Raw genomic sequence first — 21,373 nt, 5'->3', positions numbered from 1 at the left:
CAAACAAAATTTTTTAACCGAATTCATTGGAGATCTAATGATAACAAGGGCACATCATAACCCCTCCCATCCTTTACCCAATCCCAAGTTTCCAGTAACTATCTTGGAAAACTTTGCAGACTACCGCATTAAAAAAAGAGTTCTTGAGAAGGCAATCCAGCAGAGACAGTTCTCTATTAACGTGGGGTCTAAATGCCGGATCTTTGCGGACATGTCTGTGGTAGCCGCACGCAGACGTAAAGAGTTTGTGTAACTTCTATATCTCTTTAAAGCCCAAGGTGCCCAGGCATCTATCACTCAGCAATCTAAGCTCTGAGTTCTAGTGAGAGGGAAATTTCACATGTTCTCTAGCATAGAAGAAGCCCAGGATTTATTGAAAGAGATTTCTTCTACAAAATGAATCAGAGGTTAATTTGATGTTCAGGGTCTCTATTGCTGGGTTGAAGGGTCATCCAGGGTGCAGGTCCAGGGCACCCCATAGTGTAGAAGGGGAGCGAGATGTGGTTAGCGGGGTTTAAGACATTTCCTGGGGTGGGGTTGGCATTTGCTGGGTGGGGGGTTGGCTTTGGGAAGGGTATAGCAGTAAAAAGAGCAGTAAGAAAAGCAGGAATTTTAGATCTTTTTGTTGTAGTATGAAATATTTCAGAAATGATTAGTAAGTGCTGTATCATCTCGGTTAATGTGAATGGAATGCTAAACAAACAAAAGTAGGGAGGGCTTATAAGGTGGGTGGCCTCTTTTGCGCCGCAAGAGTTATTTCTTCAAGAAACCCATTTAAAAACCAATTCCCCAAAACGTTTTCTTCCTAGAGTATTTTCCCATGCTTTTTTTGCATCTGCTGGGTTGGCCAAAAGAGGTGTAGCTATTTACTTTTGTAGCGGTATGGATCGAGGTCAAATTAAATTGGACGATATTAAAGTTTGTGAACTACTACGGCCCAGTAGTAGATGATCCCTCTGCACTGGTAAAAGTCAGCGAACTACTTAGGGGGATACCAGGGCAGACCATTTTAGGAGGGGATTTTAGTTGTATTCAAGATCTGAGGAAAGACACCTCTAATAAAAACAAAGAGCAATTGAAACCAAAAACTAAAAAAGCCCTAGATGCCATAAAACAGTAGTATCACTGAAAAGACCCCTGGTGCCAAATTAACCAGACAAAGAGTAATTATACATGCTATTCCCGTTAATTTCAAACGGCTTCTCGTATTGACTTTTTTCCTATATCTCGTTCGATGAACTATATAGATGCTGAAATAGGGGCTAATGCATTCTCTGATCACTCCTTTGTAAAATTAGAGCTGGAAATTGAGGAGGGAAGGAGGACAAGAATCAGGTCGCAGATGGATTGTCTCCTCCTCCAAGATCCTCAATGGGTAGCTGATATAAGAGAATGGATTTTGAAGTGTTTTAGGATTAATGAAGGAACGGCAGAATTATTTTCAGTTTGGGGGGGTTTCAGGCAGCTTTGAGAGGGCAAATGATTGCTTTTTCTGCCGCCCAGTCAAGAAAACGACGTGCCAAAATTGTCAAACTTTAGCAGGCTGTGGACAGTGCCTTGAGTCAGAGAAATATCCTGGTACAGGGGGAGGGGGAAATAGGGGGTCAGCTTGAAAAGGTGAAACAGGCACTTAGGGAATTTATTTTTAATTAAAGAGACAAATAGCTCTAAGACTTATAACAACGTGTCTTTGAAGACAGCCAAATGGTCGGGAAATTGCTAGCTGGGTTAACTAAGACCATACAGGAAGCAGCTTTAATTTACGAGATCACAGATCCTAAGACCAGTGACACGATAAAGGACAAGGATAGCATAGCTCAAGTCTTAATGGAGCATTATCAACAGCTCTATGCCTCTAGATATGAGGTTGGATCGGACTTAATGCAGGAATATTTTGAGAGGGCAAATCTCCCCAGCTTGTCTGATTTACGCGTAGATCTAATCCAACTTGACATATCAGAAGCAGAAATTTTAACAGCCCTGAAATCTATAGCCGGGGCAAAAGCTTGTGGAAACAACGGTCTGCCAATAGAATTTTATAAGACATTCTCTAAGGAATTAATCCCCTTCTTGACAAAGCTGTTTAACAATATTAAGTAAGGTGGCTGTGTCCCCACAAGTTCTAAAGAATACATAATTATAAGTTTTGTGAAGAAGGGCAAAAACCACAAAGATGTTAATTCTTACAGACCTATTAGTCTTCCAAACGCAGACTATAAAATTCGAATGAAAGTTTGGGCATAACGTTTTACTCCCCTAGCCCAGGAACTGATTCATAGAGATCAGTCCGGATTTGTTGCCGGAAGGGCAATGTCCACAAATACTGGGTTCATAATTCAGGCTCTCAACTTTTTTAAAAATAATGAAATCCCAACGCTCATCATGATGGTGGATGCTGAAAAGGCGTTTGACCTGGTGAACTGGGACGCACTTTTCTTTGGACTGGGTAGATTTGGTACCCCAGCCCAGGTCATAGAAATGTTGAGGAACATCTATCAGGGTGCCCAGGCCCAGGTGGTGATAAATGCAAATCAAATAGGGACAGTAAATATCAATCGTGGGACCAGACAAGGATGCCCAAAGTCCCCTTTAATGTTTACCTTTTTTGATCAAGCCCCTGGCTGCAAGAATTCATGACAATCTGGAAATTATAGCTCCAATACCGGGTATGGCAACATTAAAGCTGTCCACAGATGATATTGTTTTATATTTATGTCCTGAGAGCCTGAATCTGGACCGAGCTTTAGCTGAATTTAGCCAATTTGAATCGATTGGGGGCTACAAAATAAATCAAAATATAACCGAGATTTTAACTTTAAACACCGACTGTGAGTTTCTCTCCTCAAACCTCAAATCCCAGGCTTTGAAAGCCAAACCGATATGCTATCTGAGAATATTTGTCTCTAATCAATATGAGCAGCTATTTAGTTTAAATTATCAAGCAATGCAGAATAAAATCAAAGTATTGCTTGACAAGTGGTCATTTTTACTATTAACTTTAATAGGCTCTGTAGCCCTAATAAAAATGGCCCTACTTCCCCTACTAGTATTTCTTTTTATTAATGTACCTTTGAAAATTAATACAATATTTTTCAAGGAGCTAGAGTCAATGTTTAGGGAATTTGTCTGGAGTAAAAAGGCTTCCAGGGTCAAGCTAGCAACACTGCAGCTAGAAATTATTCAGGGTGGGTTAGCATTGCCAAAAATTTGAACTTATTACAAGGCAGCGATTTTAGGTCTTAAAGCGCATTTGTTGGAACCAAATGGATTATTGGACAACTTCTTCTTAGCTCAAATGGTACAGGAATCTGGCTTGCAAATGCCAGTGTTTTAAAAGATAGCTAAATTGCCGAAGAGGACTAGATATAAGACGCTACAGGACTATGCCTTTATATTGAAATCTACTATTTAAAGTGAGTGGAATGCCAAAGTCTGGGTCTTCAAATCCATTCTAGTCATCTTAAAAACTTGAAGGATTGTGCCCTAGAAGAGCTGGGACACTTGCTCACGAATAATAAAATAATTTCTTGTCAAGAGGTACAAAATAGATATGGCGAACGTAATAAGCTTGGTTTTTTCGAGTATCTACAGATTGTAAATTTTATAAATAGATATAATCTTACATTAAGTGGCGCCCCAACAAAGCAGGGGAGTGTTTTATGTCGAGCCAAACTAAGTGGGGTGGGCAATTGGTATTCTCAGCTGAGGAAACTTAATGAATCCCTCTTGATCGAGAGATTTTTAGAAAGAGTTGCGCGTGAAACTAATTGCATATTGTCTAGCCAGGAGTGGCAGTCAATATCCCAGCTAGGCAGTAAGGCTCTAAGAGCTGCCAATTTCAAAAGGATGGCCTTTCTGTCTCGGTGGTTGGTATACTATACTCCTAAAACTCTCAGTAAAAGATATTCATAAGTGGAGAATAGATGTTTTGATGCCAGGCAGAAGGGTAAGGGGATTGGCTTCACACATTCTTCATGCGTCCAAAACTAGAGTCATTCTGGATTAAGATATTCTCGGCTATAAGCTAGGCAATCCAGAAGAGGCTTGATCCAGAGACCGAGGTAACACTCTTCGGCATTTCTAGACTAAAGGCTGACCTGACAAAAGCAGAGGAGAACTTTATTATGATTAGCTCTCTTGTTGCTCGCTCTTTAATCCTCCAAAATTGGAGGTCTGAAGATGCACCCTCTTATTTAAAGTGGATAAATAAAATGAAACAAACTATGATGTTTGAAGAAGCATATCCCAGGAGTGTAGGCGCTACAAGAAAATGTACTGCTGTTTGGAAGTATTTTGCTAATTTTGATGACATTTTATAGATATTGCACTTCAGCACTTTGATGGTTTAGCACATTGCACTTTCGGTGTGCTGATTTTGCACACTAAAACGGCACTATAGCACCTTAGCATTTTTGCACTTATGTCAGTAGAATTTGTGTGATTATCCCTGGGTACTGTAGCACTGTAGCAGTTCAACGTTTTAAAAAAGAAAATTTGCTTACTTGTTATCAGTTTAAGCGGCGGCCAGATCACTGTGGCAATATGCCTTTTTTCTATGTACCTGTATTTGATCCATGTTGGTTCCATAGCTATAATGAATATGTTTTTTTGATTGAAAAATAATAGTTAAATGTTTGTTTATTTTGCTCTGCTCAATAAAAAATATTTTAAAAAAAAGGACTCTGTCTTACAATCTACAGACACATCACTCTGAGCCAGAAGAAAGCTAATGTGAATAACAAATGTCTGGCGTGTATATATACATATATATATATATATATATATATTACCTACTGGCGGTCGCCAGTAGGTAGTTATAGTTAGGACCACGTTTCCATAGGAAATCCGCAACATTCTATTTTGAATAACTTTTGCGCCGGTCGACGAATCCTCGCGGATTTTTCAAAATAGGTGGGGCGCTCCGCTCCGCTCCTACCCTGAAAGTCTCGGGGGGATTCGTCAAGCGGGGGCTGAGATAAAAGGGGGGTCCCAAAACGCGTTTTTCCCATGCATTTTTCTATAGGACCTTTAGACAGGGCTACAGCCCGAACGGCTGAACAGAATTACTAGAAATTTGGCAGAGAGGTAGTCCTCAGGTCAAGGAAGTGCCTTTTGCAGGTTTGGTGTAAATCTGTTCAGTAGATTCTGAGAAAATAGCCTTTAAATCAATATATATATCTGAGCCAGCTTACGGTGCGCTTACGGTACGCTTACCGTACGCGTACGGTGGCGTGCGCGAGCGCGATTCTGATTGGCTCTTAGATCTTAGTAAACATTCGAATCGGCCGAAACCAGGAAGCGGCGGCCGCCATTTTCTCTCTCGCACTGAGAGTGATTTTTAAAATGTAAAGCCCAAAAACATGTAAAGGGGCTGTTTAGACAGCTCCCACACACATAGGCATGTTGAGGGAGTCCCCAAAGATCCCCCAAGGCCAAAAACGCAATTTTTATTTTTTCGGTAATTTCGCCGATTACGCTTACCGTACGCGTACGGTAAAACATTATTAAAAAACAAAAATCATCCACACTCTCTCCACCCCGTGTGCAATTGGTGGCCGAAGGCCATCAATTGTGCATGGGTTATCAGACATGAGATAAACTAAAATATTAAAAAAAATAAAATAAAAAAAAAAATTATCCACACTCACTCCACCCCGTGTGCAAATGGTTCCCGAAGGGCACCATTTGTGCATGGCTTATAAAATATACGAAAAATTAAAATATTACCTTTTAAAACGAAGTGCATCATATGTCCTCCATGTGCGCACGGTGCGCGAAGCGCATCGTGCGTACATGGCCCATCTAGCGTAACGTGGGCACGCGGTGCGCTACGCGCACCGCGTGCCCACCGTGCGTGCATGGCACTAACTGCGTAAAGTGGGCGCGCGGTGCGCGAAGCGCACCGCGTGCTCACCGTGCGCGCACAGAACGAACTGCGTTAAGTGGGCGCGCACGCCACGAATGGCGTAAAGTAACTTAGCATTTAAAAAACCATACAAATTCACTGAAAAAACCATAGGTTTCACACACGTTATAGTTAGGAATTAGCATTTAAAAAACCTTGCAAATTCACTGAAAAAACCATAGGTTTCACACATGTTATAGTTAGCGGAAATTTTACTGATAAAAAACCAATGAAATTCCCCCGTTATAGTTACTGCAGGCAACTATAACTCACGCGACCGCAATCTTCTGCTGATGACATATGTGTCTTTATGAAAAAAAAATATTTGTAATATATGTATAGCTAAAAATGTATGGAAGAAGACATGGGCAAATAAGTGTCTAAATACAGTATTAGCATCAGCAGAGGATTGCGGTCGCGTGAGTTATAGTTGCCTGCAGTAACTATAACGGGGGAATTTCATTGGTTTTTTATCAGTAAAATTTCCGCTAACTATAACATGTGTGAAACCTATGGTTTTTTCAGTGAATATATATATATATATATATATATATATATATATATATATATTACCTACTGGCGGTCGCCAGTAGGTAGTTATAGTTAGGACCACGTTTCCATAGGAAAACCTCAACATTCTATTTTGAATAACTTTGGCGCCGGTCGACGAATCCTCGCGAATTTCTCAAAATAGGTGGGGCGCTACGCTCCGCTCCTACCCTGAAAGTTTCGGGGGGATCCGTCAAGCGGGGGCTGAGATAAAAGGGGGGTCCCAAAACGCGTTTTTCCCATGCATTTTTCCATAGGACCTTTAGAACGAGCTACAGCCCGAACGGCTGAACAGAATTACTCGAAATTTGGCAGAGAGGTAGTCCCTAGGTCAAGGAAGTGCCTTTTGTAGGTTTGGTGTAAATCTGTTCAGTAGATTCTGAGAAAATAGCCTTTAAATCAATATATATATCTGAGCCAGCTTACGGTACGCTTACGGTACGCTTACCGTAAGCGTACGGTGGCGTGCGCGAGCGCGATTCTGATTGGCTCTTAGATCTTAGTAAACATTCGAATCGGCCGAAACCAGGAAGCGGCGGCCGCCATTTTGTGTATTTCACTCTGAAAAAAAAGAGTAAAAACAAGGAAAGGGGGCAATGAGGAGAGTTACAGACCCCCTAACAATTGTAAGGGGGTCAAAGAAGGACAGAAAAGTACAAAAAAAACATTTATTGATTTTAAAAAAAATCACGGGGTACGCTTACGGTAAGCGTACGGTAAAAAAAAAATAATAATAAATAAATGAAAATCAGATTTAAGAGTTTAGAAATTAGGGAGCTCTAAAAAGAGCTGTTGTGTTTATGAAGTCATTTTTTTAGTGGTACCTACAAGTAAGTACCGATGCAGAGTCTAAGGTTCAAGAGGAAGACTCTGTTCCCTTCATCATTGAAGTGCACACCATCTCCTCTATAAATGTCTTGCATGTCATAACGCAAGTTGTTGTGGTAAATGGCACCCATACCATAGTCACGGAGGAAAGCAGAAACAGATTTGTTGACGTGCTTTCTTGCTTTGTCAATCTGTGGACAGAAATGATTGGACCAGTTCCATTTTTGCCTTTGGCATATGTTGGAAAACACAAAGGCAGTTTTAGGGAAAAGTGTAAACAGTTGTGCAAAGGTGTCCTTCATAAGCATTTCCAGACCTACCCCAGTCAAAGTGCCTAGGTCATTGCCACCACAGTGCACTATTATGAGGTCAGGGTGTTGGATTTGAATGAAGGATTTCACCAATGGCATCAATTGGTGCCACTTTAACCCTCTCTGACCAATCCATTTAATGTCTACATTTGGCAAAGCAAGGTCTCTCACCATATCTGTTTTCTCTGCAAACGTTTCACTCCAGAAGACATAGCTGTGCCCTACAATCCACACTGTGAACATCTTCAAAGGAGAACTGGATGCACTCAGGAGGTGTCTTTCAGTAGAATGGCAATATGAAAAGAAAGACAGTTTGGAAATGGAGGCATACATATTTTTTTAAAACAAAAAGAACTGATTGGCTGTTTCATACCATTCCAGAATAAAAACTAGGCTGTATGTGAAAATTAATAGAAGCATGTTTTGTATTGGTACAAAAAAATGTGTAACCAAAGAACAGTACTATGGATTTGCTGTTAGGTTTGAAAAGTCAAGCACTCTTGCTCTGTGGAATTGAAACATTGTGTGTCGAACTTTTGACCTAACTGCACACAGCAGTGTTCCATGAGCTGTTGCTATGGTAGCAGGCAGAAGTCAAGTTGGGGGAAGGGTACTAGGCAGAAGTCAAGTTGGGGGAAGGGTACTTTTGGAAAAGGGTTCATTTTCAACCAATAGAAATGTGTGATTACATGTGAAAAAAAGGGGGAAGCACTGAGATTTGAAACTTACATGTATATGTGTGGAAAAATAGAGGGAAAGTTTGCCATTATCTGGTTCTGCTGAGAGGAGAGAGGTGAACACAACAGAGATCCTGGCTCTGATAATCTGCTGTTTGAGTGTCACATTTCTTTCACAACTAACTAATTTTAAAGGTGAGTTTACAGTTTGAGAGGGTATGTATGTGGTAACTTAAGAAATGAATAATAGAAATGGGAATTGTTTTTGTTGTAGTTACACATGGTGGTTTCATAATGTGTCAGTGTGTAAAAGTGATTTACACTTGCCCCTGAAAAAAAAAAGAGCAGTAAGTGTGCTTTCAAATTGGCAAAGAAATTTCGTTTTGGGACTAATGTGAAAACATGACTCTGTGTGCATAGAAGAATTATAGGCAGAGATTTATTGCGTCTTGCTCTGGTGATTTCACAGTTGCATTAGATGGAAAGGGGGAGCGAATTTTTGGGGGAATAAGCAGAGGCTTAGCACACACCCATGTCCTTGCCGTGTATAGTCATGCACAGTATTTACAAGCCAGTGGGGTTTTCAGGTTTAAGTCTGTAATGCAAATACATTCAGCATCACTAAGGCTGGTTGCCCTTGGTGGAGTGTAGGCAGTCACAGAGAATGCACATGGTGGTGGTCTGAAAAAAAAACAGCTTGGACACGTGCAATTAAATAAATCAAAAATAGTGGTTTCATAATGTGTCAGTCTGTAAAAGTGATTTCCAATTGTTAAAAGAGGCAAAAATATTTTTGGGAAAAAAATGTAAATATGTGTACTGTATTATAAATTGTTATAAAAATATTAATACTTTTTTCTTTTTTTTCAGATCGATATAGAAAATTTTCGAAAACTACAACCATTTTAAAAACTATTTTTTAAAAAAACAAATGAATAAATATTTTTTTGAGTGAGTATGGTAAGTCAACGTAATGTGATAAATGATTTTTAGTGTTTTTTTAAAAAAAAATAAAAAAAAGGTACGCTTACCGTACGCGTACGGTAAAAAAAAAATAAAAAAAAGTTTTTAAAAACATATGTAAAAAAAAGATGAAAGATAAGGTTGGCTCTTAAAAGAGCCGTTGTGTTCATGCAGGGACAGAGGAAAGAAAGATTGGGAATATTAGACGGTACGACAAGTGTGCTGATCTATTTTATTGTTCACTAGGGAAATACTGGTCTCCCTATAAGTAATTAGATCATGACAAGTGGCGCACCGTACTTCAACCCTCGCAAACCGAGGGTTCATTTCCAGAGGGCCAGCAAAAGGAGATTCTCCCCCCACAGATGAAGGGCTCACCTGACCTGCAGAGGAAGGAGTCAGCCCTGCAGATGATGGTCCAGGCTGAGCTGCTGTGGATGTACTGGCTCGTCTTTCTGAAGAGTTACCTCCAAAAAGATGACCATGTGTCCTTTTGTGTACATCCTTGAGGTGTCTGATCATGGTATGATTCCCAAAGGAATACTTCCTGTCAGGATTACCTCTAGAAAGTACACGCTGACACAGCCTGCAAGTAACTAAGGGTGCATTCACCTTTTGCTGGCCTTCTGGAAAAGTAAAATAATCCCAAACATAAGAAGGCTTTACTTTCCTCGCTCTCTGCCTCAAGACAGTGCTGCTGGTGCTAGCCTTACTCTCAGAAGAGCTCTGCTGTTCTGCCATCGTATCCCAAAGACAAACCAGCTCCTTCTCCCAAGGGATCACAAGCAGAAATGAGGGGAATGGGTGTGGTGTAGGAGAGTTCTAGAACTGAAAGTAGTTTCAACCAATCAAAAGTTGTGTTTCAAGATCACATGACCTACCGTACGCTTACGGTACGCTTACGGTACGCTTACGGCAAAAAGTACGCATGCGCGTAAAAAAGACACTCGCTTGCGCGCATGCGCATAACAGTCACTCCCCGGCACTTCCGCGTAACGTGCGCGTGTTGCGTAAGCGCGCACGCGTCCCACGCGCAGTACGCGCGGCTACGCAAAGTACGTAACTATACGCAAGCAGCGTAGATAGATTACGGACGTTGCGTAAACCGTACGCTTACCGTGAGCTTACGGTACGCGTACTATAAAAAAAAAAAAAAATCTGGAAATAAATTTTACATGTTTATTTTAAAAAATATATATAAAAAAAATATTTAAGGATTTTAAAAATTTAAGCATAGTCTTTATAAAAGATAAGAAAATTAAATTAAAAATATGTTTGAAAAAAATGAAGAATAAAAAAAAAAAATAGCATTTAAAAAACCTTGCAAATTCACTGAAAAAACCATGGGTTTCACACACGTTATAGTTAGGAATTAGCATTTAAAAAACCTTGCAAATTCACTGAAAAAACCATGGGTTTCACACACGTTATAGTTAGGAATTAGCATTTAAAAAACCTTAGAAATTCACTGAAAAAACCATAGGTTTCACACACGTTATAGTTAGGAATTAGCATTTAAAAAACCTTAGAAATTCAGTGAAAAAACCATAGGTTTCACACATGTTATAGTTAGCTGGACATTTTACTCGTAAAAAACCAATGAAATTGCCCCGTTATAGTTAGTTCAGCTAACTATAACTCGCGCGCCCGCAATGCACTGCTGATGACGTCACATATTACATCACTCATGACATGGTCAGTGACATCACTCATGACATCACTGATGACATCTCAAATGACATCACTGATGACATCACTGATGACATCATCCTTGTGATAGAGTGGCAGACCTCCTCTCACCTTAATATAAGCTTTGATACACACATTCAAAAATAGAGACTAAAAATTTCAAAACAATGGACATACCAATACCAGTTACAACAACCTCTTCAGTAATTCTAAGATCCACATACACATCCACTCATTCACCAACAGTCCTATACAGTCACTCATACATGTACTCACTCATCATATGTACTCATACATCTATACATCCTGTTACACAATGCCACTCATCCATAGAGTTACTCACACACATAGTCACTCATGCTAATAAAGAATAAAACATACATTTACTTGCATATACAGTAATACACACACCACCATACTTACTTCTACGGAAACTTACACATACTTAGTCTTTTAAACAATCACTTATAGAAACACATACTTATTCATACAGGAACTCTTTCAATCTCTCCCTCTCACATATACTCACATATATACACCAATAGTCACATATACTAGTTTAAAACATATGTAGTTACTCCTGAAGACACTATTGAGACAGTCATTCACTCACTAACACACCCATACACACACTCATCCACCCATACAGTCCTGCACACATGCTGTCTTCAACACATACAAACAGTGAGTCACTCATTCATGCATCTATGCACTACGTAATACCCCCCACCGTACCATACAGACACTCAGACTGATACTCAAAAAAACAACTAATAACCTATATAGACACCCATGTAGCTACTCACCAACCCATGCAGCCACTTATACACAAAGTGAGAGATACACTTAATCAGTCAGTTACACAATCAATTTTTCAAAAACAAATCATCCATTTAGACACTTATATACCCATTTATTCTTCCATCGACCTTGAGATATACATATATAAAACATATTTAATTTTCAGAAAAACACACATTCACTGGATGATGTCATCAGTGATGTCATCAGTGATGTCATTTGAGATGTCATCAGTGATGTCATGAGTGATGTCACTGACCATGTCATGAGTGATGTAATATGTGACGTCATCAGCAGTGCATTGCGGGCGCGCGAGTTATAGTTAGCTGAACTAACTATAACGGGGCAATTTCATTGGTTTTTTACGAGTAAAATGTCCAGCTAACTATAACATGTGTGAAACCTATAGGGGTGGGCGGAATTTGCGGAATTAACCTTCGCAAATTATCGCGAGAATGTTTAAAATTATCGCAAACAAGCAGAAATATCGCGAAGATGCGGAAGTTTTTTTCCGGCACGTTCGCGAGATTTTCTGCATGGTTGCGGGTCGCCAACTTACCCATGTGGTTGCTTGCGGGCGCGGCCATCTTGTTTTGAGTTGTTCTCGCGGTGCATGATCGCGAGAAGAAAGACGTGATCGCGCGACGCATGACGTCACTGCGGGCGCGAACTGTCGCGAGACAGCGCAAATGGCTAAAAACAATACAACATCTCATGGAGAACGCGACCGGATCAAGAAAACTTGTCAGCGAACGCAGGGATTCAGGTAAGGCGATCGCGCGCGCGCGAGAATGTATCATTTTACAGCGCGAGCAAGAAACAAATTATCGCCAAGCTGCGGAAACCGGAATTTTTGACATTTTCGCGCTCTCCGCGGAACGCAAAAATGTCAAATTATCGCAATTTCCGCGAACGGAACGAAATTTTTGCCCAGGCCTAGAAACCTATGGTTTTTTCACTGAATTTCTAAGGTTTTTTAAATGCTAATTCCTAACTATAACGTGTGTGAAACCTATGGTTTTTTCAGTGAATTTCTAAGGTTTTTTAAATGCTAATTCCTAACTATAACGTGTGTGAAACCCATGGTTTTTTCAGTGAATATATATATATATATATATATATATATATATATTTATATATATATATATATATATATAGTTTTAATCATATAAAAACATCTATAAATTAAGATTGTCACATACATAAAATAAAAGAACATTTACTACATGTAATCACAAAAAAGGAAGATTTTCTTCAATACTAATCAATCTGTTTTTGAGCATATACGCCTCGTCCATACATATCACTAAGCATCCATGAATTTGATTTTGATCATGTAAAATGACCAGTGCCAGTAGGTTGTTTCGTAATTATTTGTTGAAGCGTTTTGGTGGGATTTATTTATAAGTACCACCTTCTTCAGCACTATGATGCATATATATCTTCAATATAATAAAATATTGTTTTCACAACATCTAATACAATTCCAATCACCTATTCAGAACGTTTCTCTTTTTCTTTGTTTGACTTTTATTTCATAGATGATAAATACACAACAACAGCCAACGCGTTTCGTTCCTTTAAAGACAATTTTAACGGAACTTCTTCAGGGCTCGAATTGATAGCAAGTCAAGTTCAAACTTTATATTGGTGAATCGAGAGTAAAAAATAGACGGCGAATCCCACTTGATGTGTAGAAAATCCAAGATAGCTTTGTCGGTCGTGGATGGTTTAGATATGTATAAAAAACCATTGGTTCATTTTAAAGATGAAAAGCCCATTGTAAAATCGACTATCAGATTTGTGATAAAAATCTGTAGAGTAGCTCCTAGAGGTTGAGACGGAAATGCTAATTTGTATTGATAGTTGATCAGCTTATAAATGCGAAACATCGATCATTCACCTTGATAAGCGATTCCTTCTCACTCTCCGATTTACCGGTCAAACAAAGAAAAAGAGAAATATTTTGGACTCTCTATTCTATGTTTTAGTGCACCTCCATTTGTTCTAAATAAATTGTCAGATCTGTTTACAGAGGCACCATTAGGTGAAGGGTGCTGGAGTTTTAGTGCACACACAGCCAGATAAGGCAGCAGCATTATAAAAGTGAGGTGCTACCATTTATGTCCGTCACCTTTTAGTTATTTTTGATATCACCTATTCGGAACGTAAAGCTGGGATCCCAATTCTCCAGTTAAGTTGACTTCAGCAGTAGATATAAGTACCACTCCACGAAACAGGAAATACAAGCTCTATGTTATACCTTGATTTCGTATGATGCATCCTTTCCCTGGTTACCCCATTCCCTTTTGCTCAGCCAGTATGATTGTTATGTGTATGTGGAATGTTAGAATGCTTGATGAGGGAGTGGAATGTTGGAATGCCTGGTGGAAAGGAGAGAATGGGAGAGTGTGGGCTGAGCAGCAAGGATGCTGCTCCTGGTGGGGCTGAACTGCTCTACTTTACATCTTCTACTCATCAGCTTGATCTGACCTGTAAGTAAGCTTAAATAAACCTCTTACTTGAATATACCTCAAGGTTACCAATGGACCTTTTCTGAATGTAACAATTTGAGATGAGGATGGGATGGACTTCTTTTGAATGTAACAATGGCAACGATTTGGAGAAAATAACCTGCGTGTGAGAAAAATTACCTGTACCTGAGGTGAAGATACTTCAACTATAATGCTGGAACCTACTAAGAAAATTTGAGGTAAAGAAGCTTGAAATCTTAAGGAAAAGAACGCCCCGCTAGCCCCACCAGCGTCCTTTAATATCTCATTGGTGTCCTCCATTCTCCCAGTCCTGCACAATGTTACCACAGTAGAATTTCTATTTATATTCAGTATTGTTGGAAAGTGGATAATCCTTCTATTCTCTGTTCTTTTAATTTGCAGTAACCATTTGTATATTTTATTTTTCTGTTTCATCCTCCTATCCTTAGTTTTTTTTATATTTGCAGTCATTATTTGCACATTGCTTATTTTTCTCTCATGCTGTACTGCTAGCGTTCAGAACTCTAATTTGTTATTACCATTTGCATATTTCATATTTCTCTTTCATACTGTAGTTTTATTTTGCAATGTTGTAATAATTTTTATTTATTGTTTTCCCAAGGGAAGGGGATGTGGTATACCTTGATTTCGTATGATGCATCCTATCCCTGGTTACCCCATTCCCTGCTGCTCGGCCAGTATGAATGTTATGTGTATGTGGAATGTTAGAATGCTTGATGAGGGAGTGGAATGTAGGAGTGCCTGGTGGAGTGGAGAGAGACAGCTGGAGAGTGAGGGCAAGGATGCTGCTCCTGGTGGGGTTCAACTACTCTACTTTATATCTTCTACTCATCACCTTGATCTGACCTGTAACTAAGCTTAAATAAACCTCTTACTTGAATATTAAAAAAAAGAAGTAGATCACCCTTTCTAGAATTAAACCCCATCCACCAAAGAGGGACAAACTCCAATTTCCGATCTCCATTCTCTTAACATTCTCCAAAATATCTAAAATATGTTGGGTATTATTCTTTTCCATATTTGTGAACCCGACTACACACTGGTCTCCTACTACCACGCTCACACAACCGCTCTTAGCTAGGATGAAATCAACTGCATATCTAGTTTGCTCAGAAAATATTTGCATCCGCCAGATGTCACTCAAGGCCGCTACTGTGGAGTTAGACAGTATCTGCAGCTTACATCCAAAATATTCCCTAGCCCTATCACCCCTAGCCATAGCAGTACCACCAAAGGAAATAGTGGAGGAAAGAATATACACAGAGGTGATACCGTTACTATAATTATTGACCTCCAGGTCTGTCACTCCATCACAGAATTCCTTGGTCAAAGACCTGTTAACCCATCTTATATTTGGTTTACTGTACTTACAGGACACACCAAGAGGAAGCACCATTCCCAAAGCAACGTCCTCGGTACCATTATAAACATTCAAGTAAGTACCATTGGACAGAAACTCAGAAAGTAAAATCCTGGGTGTGCATAAAGTAGACCTTGATAATCTACAGGAGCATATCTGGTGTTCATTCCTACTGTACTTGGATCCTTCTTTTTCACTAAAGGCATTGCATTTTTTAACAATATTATTCCAGAACAATTTACGTATAGAAAAGCGTCTGTACTGTTTACTATCAGACAACATGCAGTATAATAACCTACCTTTCAGGTAACTTTCAAATCTTGAAAATGCCAGCTTACTAAGGTAATGATCTGTTCATCCATATTCAAATTGTCACAATACATATTAGTGTTGCAACCTGGGTATCCGTTCCCTCGTGGCTTCCTGTAATACAAACAAGGACCGGTATATCCCATCCCGAACTCACCCTATACCTCTACGAATTGAGGTGGATGAACATATGTATAATTCATCAGTGACAATGGGTATGCAGTCCATAAACTTGTGACAGTTTAGTTGGGTAACAAGCTGTACCTTCACTCAAAGATTTCTTGTGTGTATCTAAAAATACATTGGTCGGGTATTGTCCTTTTTATATGAACTTGAGAAGCAATCATATATGCAGTACAGGATCATGCATTCTGATCACATTCCAAAACCAAAGACATCCCACCCAAAATCAACAACAGCAATAACACAAGAACAGCGCAGAGCACATTTTGCTTAGTAGGCCAAACGTTTCGTACATGAACAAGAGGAATTACAGGCTGCTCTTTGCAGACAACCATTCTGCCAAAAGTGTGCATAGTGATTAAGAAAGCAAGAGGACACATTTCCAGCAAGAGAAGTATACAAATTCCCAGTGTCCGTCAGAGCCCCACTGGTACAGGATCCTAGTGTTCATCAAATCCTGGCGCTCTTGAGCACCGGCGTGGAGCTTGCTCTGTCCTAAGCTCCCGATGTATCCCACGCCGATCAGGATAATGTACCCCCCTCCAAGGGAGCATGTTCAATTTATCCTGTCCAATGTTCAGAAATCTGACATCACCCTAGACTAACTTCGCTGGTACACAGCAAAGTACACCCTAACTTGCAAAGTCCATCCCTATCTAATCTGAATTCTCCTTTTGTGCACTATTCCTCAACCAGGTCGCAGATCGTACCTGGTGATTCCAGGCATAGATGTATCAGTGAAAAGGGATTCCTGTATAGCTCGTATCCCTGGTGGAACTGCTGCATTCAGCACTTCATCATTCTCCTCATCCGTTTCGTTCCAGGTTAGCATGGCGTCGCTGATGGGGACAAACTGAGGCACCTTCTGACACGCAGTGGCCCCTACTCCATCTTTAATCCATTGATCAAAAGGTAAAGGCAGAGGCACCCTTTTGCAATGAGTGCCATGCACCCAATTCGTTCGGCAAGCAACCTTGATAGCGGTACGTGTAGTCAGAAGGACCTGTTCTGGTCCCTTCTAGCGTGACTCCAAACTCTTCTCGGCCGGAAGTTTCGGATCAACAAAAAAACCTAGGCTGAATGTCGTGTCTGGGTCCCTCTGGTGTAGCTGGCAGGGACTCGCGGACCTGTTGGTGAATAGAATGCAAATTTTCAGTTAACTGGTATAGGTAATCAATTAACAAGGGGGTACTCAATATAAGAAAATCAACAAGGTTGCGGGACTCCTCAGACATTTGCCGGGTGCCCAAACGCGACCTCGTACGGTGACAATCCTGTCCTTGAATGTGCTGTTGTTCTTGCTGAAAAAAGAGCTAATGGTAAAGCATGTGGCCACTGTAAACCTGTAGTTTCCTGAATGTTTGCCAATTTCAATTTGAGAGTACCATTGTACTTCTCAACCAAACCTGTTGACTGCGGGTGGTTTGCAGCGTAAAATTTCTGTTTTATGTGCAAACCATCACAAATTAACTGATTGACCTTAGCATTAAAATAACTTCCATTATCACTCCAAGTCAAACGGGGCAAGCCAAAATGAGAAAAGAACTCCTTCAGGAGTATCTTTGCAGTCGTAATAGCTGTATTGTCTTTAGTAGAATAAGCTGTAACCCATTTACTGAAAGCACAAACAACCAATAAAACATACTTCAAATTATTGCACCTATCTAATTTGATGTAGTCCATCTGAAGGACCTCAAAAGGGAAAATAGGTGGTGCAAAATTGTCAGATGGGGTAGTAGTACCTTTTGCTGGATTGTGCATCATGCACACCATACTAGGCCTGGGCCAAAATTCCGTTCGCGGAAATTACGATATTTTGGCATTTTCGCGTTCCACGGAAAGCGCGAAAATGTCAAAATTTCCGCATTCCGCAGCTTAGCGATAATTTGTTTCTTGCTCGCGCTGTAAAAAAATACATTCTCGCGTTCGCGCGATCGCCTTACCTGAATCCCCGCGTTCGCCTACAAGTTTTCCCGACCCGGTCACGTTCTCCACAAGATGTTGGATTGTTGGTAGACATTTTGCGCTGTCTCGCGACAGTTCGCGGCCGCATTATCGTCATTTGTCGCGCGATCACGTCATTTGTCGCGCGATCACGTCTTTCTTCTCGCGATCATACACCGCGCGAGTATGAGAAGATTGAGATCTCGAACACGTCATTCTACATCGCGAGCCAGAGGATGTGGACGCGGGCACGTCTAATCGAACGCGAACAGGAGAAAGAGACCCCGAACACGTCATATCCAACGCGACAGGGACAAAGAGAACGCGATCATGTCATTTTCGACACGCCGGCGGAAGTAATGTGAAGCTCGAGAACTCAACATGTAAAATTTTCAATTTTGAGAGGAATATCAGCTCTAGCAGCATGAAACCTTCTGCAAATGCTGATTTTGGATGAAAACCACTCCTTACATTGACATGTGGCTGTCCTTTTTTGTGCAAGTAGTCCTTTTTTTAAAAGGTGGAGAGAGGGAGGAAGTGACACAGAATCTCCAACTTCCTGTTCCTGTCCAGCAGGCTCCTCCCAGTGCTTTGTCCACCTCCTGCTCATTCTGCCTTTGGATTTGGAGCTGGAAAGATCACTCCTTTTGTCTGCTGCATCATTGCAATTGGATTTGAGGATTTTTGGAATTATAGGATATTTTACAAGTAAGTGGTTGTTGTGTTTGTTTGATTGTGGGCATTGCAGTTGTTGTAACTACAATTTATTTTTGATAATTAATTATCATCATTCCTTTTTTATTTTGTTTTATTTTGTGGGTAGTGGTAGTAGTAGGCCCGAGCTGGGCATGGCCTCATGGGTGTGTGTGTGCATGATGAAGCAACTGTTCCTTTTGTTGTTTTTTGAATGTATTTATTTTCAAGCACATTTAGGGCATGGATGGCATTGGATTGAGTTGGGGAAGTGTGCTTTTTGGGGGTGGCCTTTGTGATGTTGTTGGGCCTGGCCATGTGGCTGGTGGCCATTTTGAAGCCTAGGCCTGCAAGCTTGCCTGGCCTTGTCTGCCAACAGGCCTGCTTTTTCATCCACTAGGATCAGAGCAGGTAGCCACAGCTTTATTAATCAAGTGTTTTCTGTGTGGTCTGTTGAATTTAGACATCATTTAGGGCATGGATGGCATTGGATTGAGTTGGGGAAGTGTGTTTTTTGGGGTGGCCTTTGTGATGTTGTTGGGCCTGGCCATGTGGCTGGTGGCCATTTTGAAGCCTAGGCCTGCAAGCTTGCCTGGCCTTGTCTGCCAACAGGCCTGCTTTTTCATCCACTAGGATCAGAGCAGGTAGCCATAGCTTTATTACTCAAGTGTTTTCTGTGTGATCTGTTGAATTTAGACATCATTTAGGGCATGGATGGCATTGGATTGAGTTGGGGAAGTATGTTTTTTGGGGTGGCCTTTGTGATGTTGTTGGGCCTGGCCATGTGGCTGGTGGCCATTTTGAAGCCTAGGCCTGCAAGCTTGCCTGGCCTTGTCTGCCAACAAGCCTGCTTTTTCATCCACTAGGATCAGAGCAGGTAGCCACACCTTTATTAATCAAGTTTTTCTGTGTGGTCTGTTGAATTTAGACATCATTTAGGGCATGGATGGCATTGGATTGAGTTGAGGAAGTGTGTTTTTTGGGGTGGCCTTTGTGATGTTGTTGGGCCTGGCCATGTGGGTGGTGGCCATTTTGAAGCCTAGGCCTGCAAGCTTGCCTGGCCTTGTCTGCCAACAGGCCTGCTTTTTCATCCACTAGGATCAGAGCAGGTAGCCACAGCTTTATTAATCAAGTGTTTTCTGTGTGGTCTGTTGAATTTAGACATCATTTAGGGCATGGATGGCATTGGATTGAGTTGGGGAAGTGTGTTTTTTGGGGGTGGCCTTTGTGATGTTGTTGGGCCTGGCCATGTGGCTGGTGGCCATTTTGAAGCCTAGGCCTGCAAGCTTGCCTGGCCTTGTCTGCCAACAGGCCTGCTTTTTCATCCACTAGGATCAGAGCAGGTAGCCACAGCTTTATTAATCAAGTGTTTTCTGTGTGGTCTGTTGAATTTAGACATCATTTAGGGCATGGATGGCATTGGATTGAGTTGGGGAAGTGTGTTTTTTGGGGTGGCCTTTGTGATGTTGTTGGGCCTGGCCATGTGGCTGGTGGCCATTTTGAAGCCTAGGCCTGCAAGCTTGCCTGGCCTTGTCTGCCAACAGGCCTGCTTTTTCATCCACTAGGATCAGAGCAGGTAGCCACAGCTTTATTACTCAAGTGTTTTCTGTGTGATCTGTTGAATTTAGACATCATTTAGGGCATGGATGGCATTGGATTGAGTTGGGGAAGTATGTTTTTTGGGGTGGCCTTTGTGATGTTGTTGGGCCTGGCCATGTGGCTGGTGGCCATTTTGAAGCCTAGGCCTGCAAGCTTGCCTGGCCTTGTCTGCCAACAAGCCTGCTTTTTCATCCACTAGGATCAGAGCAGGTAGCCACACCTTTATTAATCAAGTTTTTCTGTGTGGTCTGTTGAATTTAGACATCATTTAGGGCATGGATGGCATTGGATTGAGTTGAGGAAGTGTGTTTTTGGGGTGGCCTTTGTGATGTTGTTGGGCCTGGCCATGTGGCTGGTGGCCATTTTGAAGCCTGGGCCTGCAAGCTTGCCTGGCCTTGTCTGCCAACAGGCCTGCTTTTTCATCCACTAGGATCAGAGCAGGTAGCCACAGCTTTATTAATCAAGTGTTTTCTGTGTGGTCTGTTGAATTTAGACATCATTTAGGGCATGGATGGCATTGGATTGAGTTGGGGAAGTGTGTTTTTTGGGGGTGGCCTTTGTGATGTTGTTGGGCCTGGCCATTTGGCTGGTGGCCATTTTGAAGCCTAGGCCTGCAAGCTTGCCTGGCCTTGTCTGCCAACAGGCCTGCTTTTTCATCCACTAGGATCAGAGCAGGTAGCCACAGTTTTATTATTCAAGTGTTTTCTGTGTGGTCTGTTGAATTTAGACATCATTTAGGGCATGGATTGAGTTGGGGAAGTTTTTTTTTTGGGGGTGGCCTTTGTGATGTTGTTGGGCCTGGCCATGTGGCTGGTGGCCATTTTGAAGCCTAGGCCTGCAAGCTTGCCTGGCCTTGTCTGCCAACAGGCCTGCATTTTCATCCACTAGGATCAGAGCAGGTAGCCACAGCTTTATTAATCAAGTGTTTTCTGTGTGATTTGTTGAATTTAGACATCATTTAGGGCATGGATGGCATTGGATTGAGTTGGGGAAGTGTGTTTTTTGGGGGTGGCCTTTGTGATGTTGTTGGGCCTGGCCATGTGGCT

The sequence above is a fragment of the Triturus cristatus genome, chromosome 2_1 (genome assembly GCF_964204655.1).
Source record: "Triturus cristatus chromosome 2_1, aTriCri1.1, whole genome shotgun sequence".
Classification (NCBI taxonomy): Eukaryota; Metazoa; Chordata; class Amphibia; order Caudata; family Salamandridae; genus Triturus; species Triturus cristatus.
Note: the sequence above shows the minus strand (reverse complement) of the source record.